The sequence below is a fragment of the Sceloporus occidentalis genome, unplaced genomic scaffold, assembly GCF_023333645.1.
Source record: "Sceloporus occidentalis isolate IW3139 unplaced genomic scaffold, rSceOcc1.0.p SCAF_1, whole genome shotgun sequence".
In the NCBI taxonomy this organism is placed as follows: Eukaryota; Metazoa; Chordata; class Lepidosauria; order Squamata; family Phrynosomatidae; genus Sceloporus; species Sceloporus occidentalis.
The window spans coordinates 87,771,712-87,778,677 of record NW_028316981.1 but is presented as its reverse complement, the minus strand read 5'-3'; positions in this window follow the sequence as shown (position 1 = coordinate 87,778,677).

Below are 6,966 nucleotides of genomic sequence, written 5' to 3'. Positions count from 1 at the left end.
ATAATTTCATTATAAAAGTGTGGAGCACAGCCATTTCCTTTCTGTTCCAGAAAACAGAGCCATCTGCAGAATACTTTGGGTCATCAGGGCCTTGTTATGAAAGGTGCTGTCAAAACAAATATAAACTGCATCACCAAATTGCCACAGGTTTTCTGACACTTCAATTTACCTGTTATTTCCATGTGCCTGGGCTGAGCAGCCAGCTCAATACTACAGTGGCTCATGATGATCAATCACACAGACAAAGCAACCTTTACAACATTAAACTCAAGCAGGTAAAAGAGGAGAAAATGAGAATGCCTTTGTAAAGGCACTCTGAGATTTGTGATGCTGTCAAATCCCTTAAGAGGCGAAACATGAATGAAATTCTACAGCAGCAAAAGTGGCCTCAGAACTAAACTTGATGTCTGGAGGAAGGCAGTTTGATTTGTCAACTGTCTTCTGTGCTGCCATAACCATCTCCCTAACTCTTCAAGGGTCACTGAGCCTCTGTTCGAAGAGGAAGGAAAAAGTAACCAGGAGTGCATAGGGTTGCATTACTGTGACACTGACTTTTATCCCGAATAACACCAATGCCTGACAAATTATGAAGGAGACCTGACTTCATGAATTCAGTGCAGTTTTTTGGCTGTGTTTCTCTGTTTTCATCACAATTTGCTCAATGCATGCTCTTCTATGGATAATAGAATTATAGAACTGTAGTTTGAGAGAATGAGAGCCAGTGTCACAGTGTTACTGGACTACAACTCTGGTAACCAGGGTTCAAACCCCTGCTCTGCCAAAGAAACTCACCCTGGGCAAGTCATACTTTCTCAGCCTCAAAGGGAAAAGCCCTCTGAATAAATCTTGCCAAGAAAACCTGATGGTAGGTTTACCTTAGGGTCCTTGTAAGTCAACAATGACTTGAAAGCAACAACAACAAAGTTGGAGAGGATACCAATGGCAATCTAGTTCACGATGCCACTAATGTAGGAGAGTAACAGGGGGTTGGACTAGATCTTCATTTGAAATCTACAGCTCTATGAACAATGAAACAACATAGTGTGCAGGGGGTTCTGCAGGGAAGAAGAGAAATAGGAATAACACTTTTAACTGTACACCCGCCTTTCTTATCCTCCTTTCTAAATAAGGTTAAAACAGTGTGGATTATATTTAGTGAGATTTTATCTATGCAATTGACCATAGGTTTCTTTTTGTTTTCTTCTTTAAGTTGCCCCAAAACAAAACTGTGTAGATGTTTGTCATTAAGTGTTTGCTACTCTTTTGCTACTAAGGTAGTATTGGCACCATTGTATCAACTGTAACCAAAGGATACCAGACAGTAGTTTATACTGGTGAACTGGAATCATTTGACTCATTGCAATGGGATGATCCATTTATGAATTATTTGAAATAGTGTCAGCTCCAGGAGGCAAGATGAAATGGAGCATGAATAATTTTAAGAATACTTTTGCCTAAAATTCTACTTTATTTGCTATCATGTAAACTAACCATCTATGATAAGTATGAAAATCATGTCAGTTGTGTGTATAATGGGACAAAGATTCTTCACACAGATCACCCAGTTACATACATGGGTGTTTGTTTTTTCAAAAAGAAAAATTCAATAATTGCTAGAAGGAACATAATAAAATGGGTATAAGAAAAGAATATTTGAAATGACTCTTTATTTATTTGTCCACTTGGGGGTGGTAAAGGATTTAACTGTGACTGCTGGGAACCATAAAGTGTCTGAATAAAAAGCATCCTTCCTCATCCTGAGGTGAATTTTAGAGTGCATTGATGTCAGTCATGCACTGGAAAAACAACTGCCTTGAGCCCTGTGCTGGGAGAAAGGTAAATGTAAAATGCAAAATGAGCTTGGCATTCATTTGAATTTAGGTACAGTTCAGCTTAACTGGAGGGAAACCGGGGAACTAAGTGGATTTCTGAATATAGAAGCTTCGTGTAATGGCTTCATGCCATCTCTTAAATACAGAGTAAAGTACAATAACATCACAAATCCACAAAACACTGATGCCTTTATTGATCCAGGAAGTTTAAATTTTGTTTTCTAAATTTTAAAACTGTCACCCAGAGCCCATATGACCAAAGGGGGGAGTGGCCTCTTTCTACATGGATATCCCTTGATACCATCTTAACTGAAAATAGTACCAACAATATGTTGACAAAATGTAGGCCTGTGACTATAACATCATGATATTTTCCTTTCTCCTGTATGGTTTTTAGCAATTTGCCTGATGAAGAAGCCAGTGGAGTTTTGAAAGCTTGCATCAAGCATTTTGGTCATTTGGGTTGGCTTTCTGCCTAATAGTAAGGCTGCCTCTGTCAATGAAAACAAGAATAATCCATCCAGGGTAAATTGTGGGGACTGCATCTTGGCTGTCTCGCATCTCACAAATAGGTGTTTCTTGGCTATATTATGTTGAGAGAAGATGATTCTCAGATTCCTGGATGGGATTTTCTGGCTCAGGATAATGCATGCATGCCATCTTTACAATGCATTCACATAATGTTGAAATGTAGATGTTTGCTTTACAATTAACAAAAGATCTAAAATCAATGGCAACAATTCATCCCATTGATCCAATAAAATCCATGGGAGAAATTTTAGCAAGTTGATGTTTTCCTAGTCTAGGGACATGTATAATTTATGAGTGTCTTGGAAAGGTATGTAAGCATTGTTTGTTTGTTTGTTTAAATTGTTTGTTTAAACTTCCTGTGAATCTTGATGTTGCTCAAGATTCTTTGGGAAATGTCACAACTATTTAACTGCTACAATACTGTTTTAAGTAGATTTACAGCGTACATATACATACCAACATTTTAGGCTGTTGTTGTGAGATCATCTACTGGAAAAAAACACATATTTAGAGATGGGAAAACATGTTTAGCAATTAGATATAAAAATGGGTTTAATGGTTTTTGTTTTATTATGGTCTTATAAGGTTCATGAATGAACCATGGTACCAAAATGTAGATGATTCTCATACAGCAAAATTGTTATACGTATGGATTTTCCATAGCCAGTCAACAGATGACAACTACATTTCAGAAATCAATGACATTTGTAACCCACTTTTGACTCCAAATAGATTCTTAGTCTGACACCAAAACTTGCATGAAGTATCAGATTTTGGCATTAAACTCTACAACCTATAAAACTGTGCCAAATGGCACAGTTTTGTTTCAGTCTTATTATGCTGAGAAAGGTATGATTTCTTCATGTAATGGTAAGATCTGAAGAAGTAAATATTTGGCACTGACAGAATACTATTGCTGTTTTAAGAAGAGCACAGATTCTATGGGCATAAACCTAATGGACAGACCATGGTCAAGTGAACCCATTCAATCAATGCAATACAAGTCAATAATTATATACTTACAGTGAAGAAAGCAGATAAAAAGAAAATAATCTCATTTGAGATCTTTTGAAAATAAATTCATTTGAGATGTGATGCTGGAGAAGATACTAAGAATACCATGGACATCCAAAAAGTCAAACAAATGGGTCCTTGAACAGATCAAAGCTGAACTCTCCCTGGATGCCAAGACGATCAAACTGAGACTGTTGTACTTTGGCCACATCATCAGAAGGCACAAATCATTAGAAAAGACAGTACTGCTAGGAAACATAGAAGGTAGTAGAAAGAGAGGAAGCATTTTTTAGAATACCCTCATAAATCTTTATGAAATTAAAAGTTATTTTAGATTCTTTTGACCATTTTGCAGGTCTGCGAATTATTTATATAAAATCTAAACTTCTATGTTTTAATATTCCTTCTGATCAGAACATACTGCAAAAGTTAACAAACTTACAATTATATCCACCAGGGTTTATATATATCTGGGTGTATATTTTACCAAAGATATTAATCAACTTATTCTATGCACTTATAAAATGTTACTAGTTGGATTAATGCAAAATTAAAAGGATGGAAACATCTATTCCCCTCGATGTTAGGGAGAATTGCTCATGAAAATGTTTATTGTTCCACACCTTTTTTTATTCCAAATTATACCTATGTCCCCTTCGACCTTGAGAATTAAAAAGTGGCAAAGATTGATTAATTAATATATTTTTGATAATAAAAAACCTAGTTTTTCTCTATCTGTCAGATTCCTTCCTTCAAAAATGGGGCGGGGGGGGGAGGGTAGCCATACCGGATTTTCAGTTATACTTCACAGCTTTTCAAATATCTCAGGCAATTCCTTTAATGAAAAAAATGTATTAAAATCTCATGGGTAAAAATGGAACTTAATGTAGATCTACACACTTCCCACAGTATTTTTTTTTTTAAGTATTAGGAAAGGAGATTAAAGAGCTAAACAATCCTTGGTTTAAAACTACCACTGAAATCTGGCAAAAATGGAAAGATATTCTCTCTCCAGATTTGTCACCTAATTGTCCATGTTTACATCATCCAAATTTTTTTCACGTAAATTCTGGCAATATAAAAGTTGGGAAGAAAAGGGAATTTATCAAATTAAAGACCTCTTTAAGAATAATAAACTCAAATCAATTGAAGATTTGGCATCAACTCTAGACCCATTACCAATTTCGTGGTTTCAATTCAAGCGAATAAAAACTTTCTCCTCTAGTTTATTCAAGAAAGGGGAAAGATCTATGACTCCCTTTGAAATTTTATGCAATGCTCCTGTTGGAAATAGTAAGGGTTCAGTCTCCCACATATATCACCTCATCTTGACAAATTCATATCATAATACCATATGTACCAAAACATTGTGGGAAAGTAAACTGAATATATCAATTCCAGAATCAGATTGGCGTGCTATATGGTCATCTTCTGTGTTGAAGACGAGATCAGCTTTAACCAGAGAGAACTTTCTAAAGCTAGTACATAAATGGTATTTGACACCTATTAGAAAGTCACAGATGATAAAATCCATATAATCTCTATGCTGGAGAGGTTGTCCAGTCTTAGGGACTTATATCCATATGTGTTTCAATATTAACCACTTCTGGCATGACGTGTTCAACCAAATTGCTTCAATTACAAAACAAAAAATAAATTTTCACCCATCTCTTTTGTTACTTTCAATATACACAAAAAGTAATAAATCTTTAAAAAACAGATAGTTCATCTATTTTTTGCTGACAGTAGCTCGACTAGAAGTGGCTAATAATTGAAAAACAGGTCTTGTATCCCTGGATAGCTGGTGGAAAAGAGGTGGGATCAATGGCTTATGGAGAAATTAACAGATAATATGAAAGATAGCGCAAAACAACAAAACCAAAATCAGGAAAAATGGTCTCCTCTTATGGATTATATTAATACAAATTTTATATCCGTTTCTCCCCCGTCTAGCCACTGTTCTTTATGGTCAGATTTATTTTAAATAAATTAGATTGTGTAAAACTTTAATAAGAAAAGTTTTTCAATGATATGAAAATTTTAATACTATTGTCTTATGATTGTTAAGATTTTGTATGATAGACTTTGAATAATGTTTTAATTTTTTAAAAAAAGAGAGAGAGGAAGTCTGTATGCCAGATGGCTAGTCTCAATTAAGGAGGTCACGAGCCTGAATTTACAAGATCTAAGCTGAGCAGTGGATGGAGGGGCTTGGAGATGTCTTATCCATAGGGTGCCCATGAAGTCAACCTGAGGCCAGTTAACAACAACCTAAATAAAGTTTCTGTTCATTCAGGTGGGAGTAACAATTAGATTTAATACATAGGTGATTTTTTAAATTCTCTTCTAGAACAGTAGATCCCAAATGAAACATAAAGAAATTGTCATTAAGAACCCAGTGGGTTTTGCTTCTAAATAAAAATGCTTATGATACTCCTGTAAGATTGGTAGTGCTCTGCCAAAGGAAAAAAAAATCTGAATTTTGAGTCTCTGTCCTATTAGGAAATCAGTATTAACTGGAATTCATTCAGCTGTAAAATAATCAAATCAGAATAAAGAAATTATTTTTGTCCAATTAAACCTTCTTTACCATGGGAGTTGTATAATATTTATATGTGTTCAGAGAAAGTAAATATGATTTTAAAAAGCATTGGCACTGAAGAGAGGAATAAATTTTAGACATAGTAATTACTAAATATTGACATTGACATTGCAATGTATTGTATGTACAACATTTTGCACGCTAGTTTTATTACAGGGTAGGTGCTTATATCTTTAATTCAGTATTGGTCAGATGCTTAAACTAAGTGACATAATGCTTTTTCCAACCCACCCTAAAGAAAGCCCACTTCTAATTTTATCCTCAATACAGGAAATCTTCAGAACAGTTCAAAAATATGTTGAAAATGTGAAGCCTGATTTCACATCACTTTGCACTCAAAGCAATTCTTTCTTCATCTTGAAAATATCTGAAAATTAGCATTATCTCTTGTGTGGGATAATGCAGCCTTACATTATGCCCTCAAGCCACATGACATTTAAGCTCTTGATTGTTTCGAGATTATCCATGTTGCCAGAGGGGAGAAGCAACAGAGTGGAAGTGCCAGTTTTCATACCATACAATATACCCCAGAAAGGGGAAAAAAAACAAAAAACATTTATTGATATAACAGTTAAGATGAATAATTCCTCATTCTGTCCATATAGAACCATCTTGCTGATGTCAGTATCTTCAGGACTCCAATTGTAAGCAGAAAGATTTATTTGAAAAGTGGTTCTTATTTCACTCCATCCAAATTTCTGTGTTCATCACATAAATGATTTCTGGAAATGGAAGCTATTTCAGACATATACATTTCATACTGGCAGAGAAAATAACTGCAAGCTGTCTTCAAGGTCAGTGTGTTCATTCACACCCTTCAGAGATGCCTCTCCAGTTTCAGGTTGTTTTTTCTCTCAACATCTGTCATGTGCACATCATCTTTTGACATTAAACACAGATGCCCCATAGAAATTCTGCCTATAGCATGAGAGTTTATTATCTATGAGCAGCTCCTATATAACTCTAGGAAATCTTTAGACAATCTAA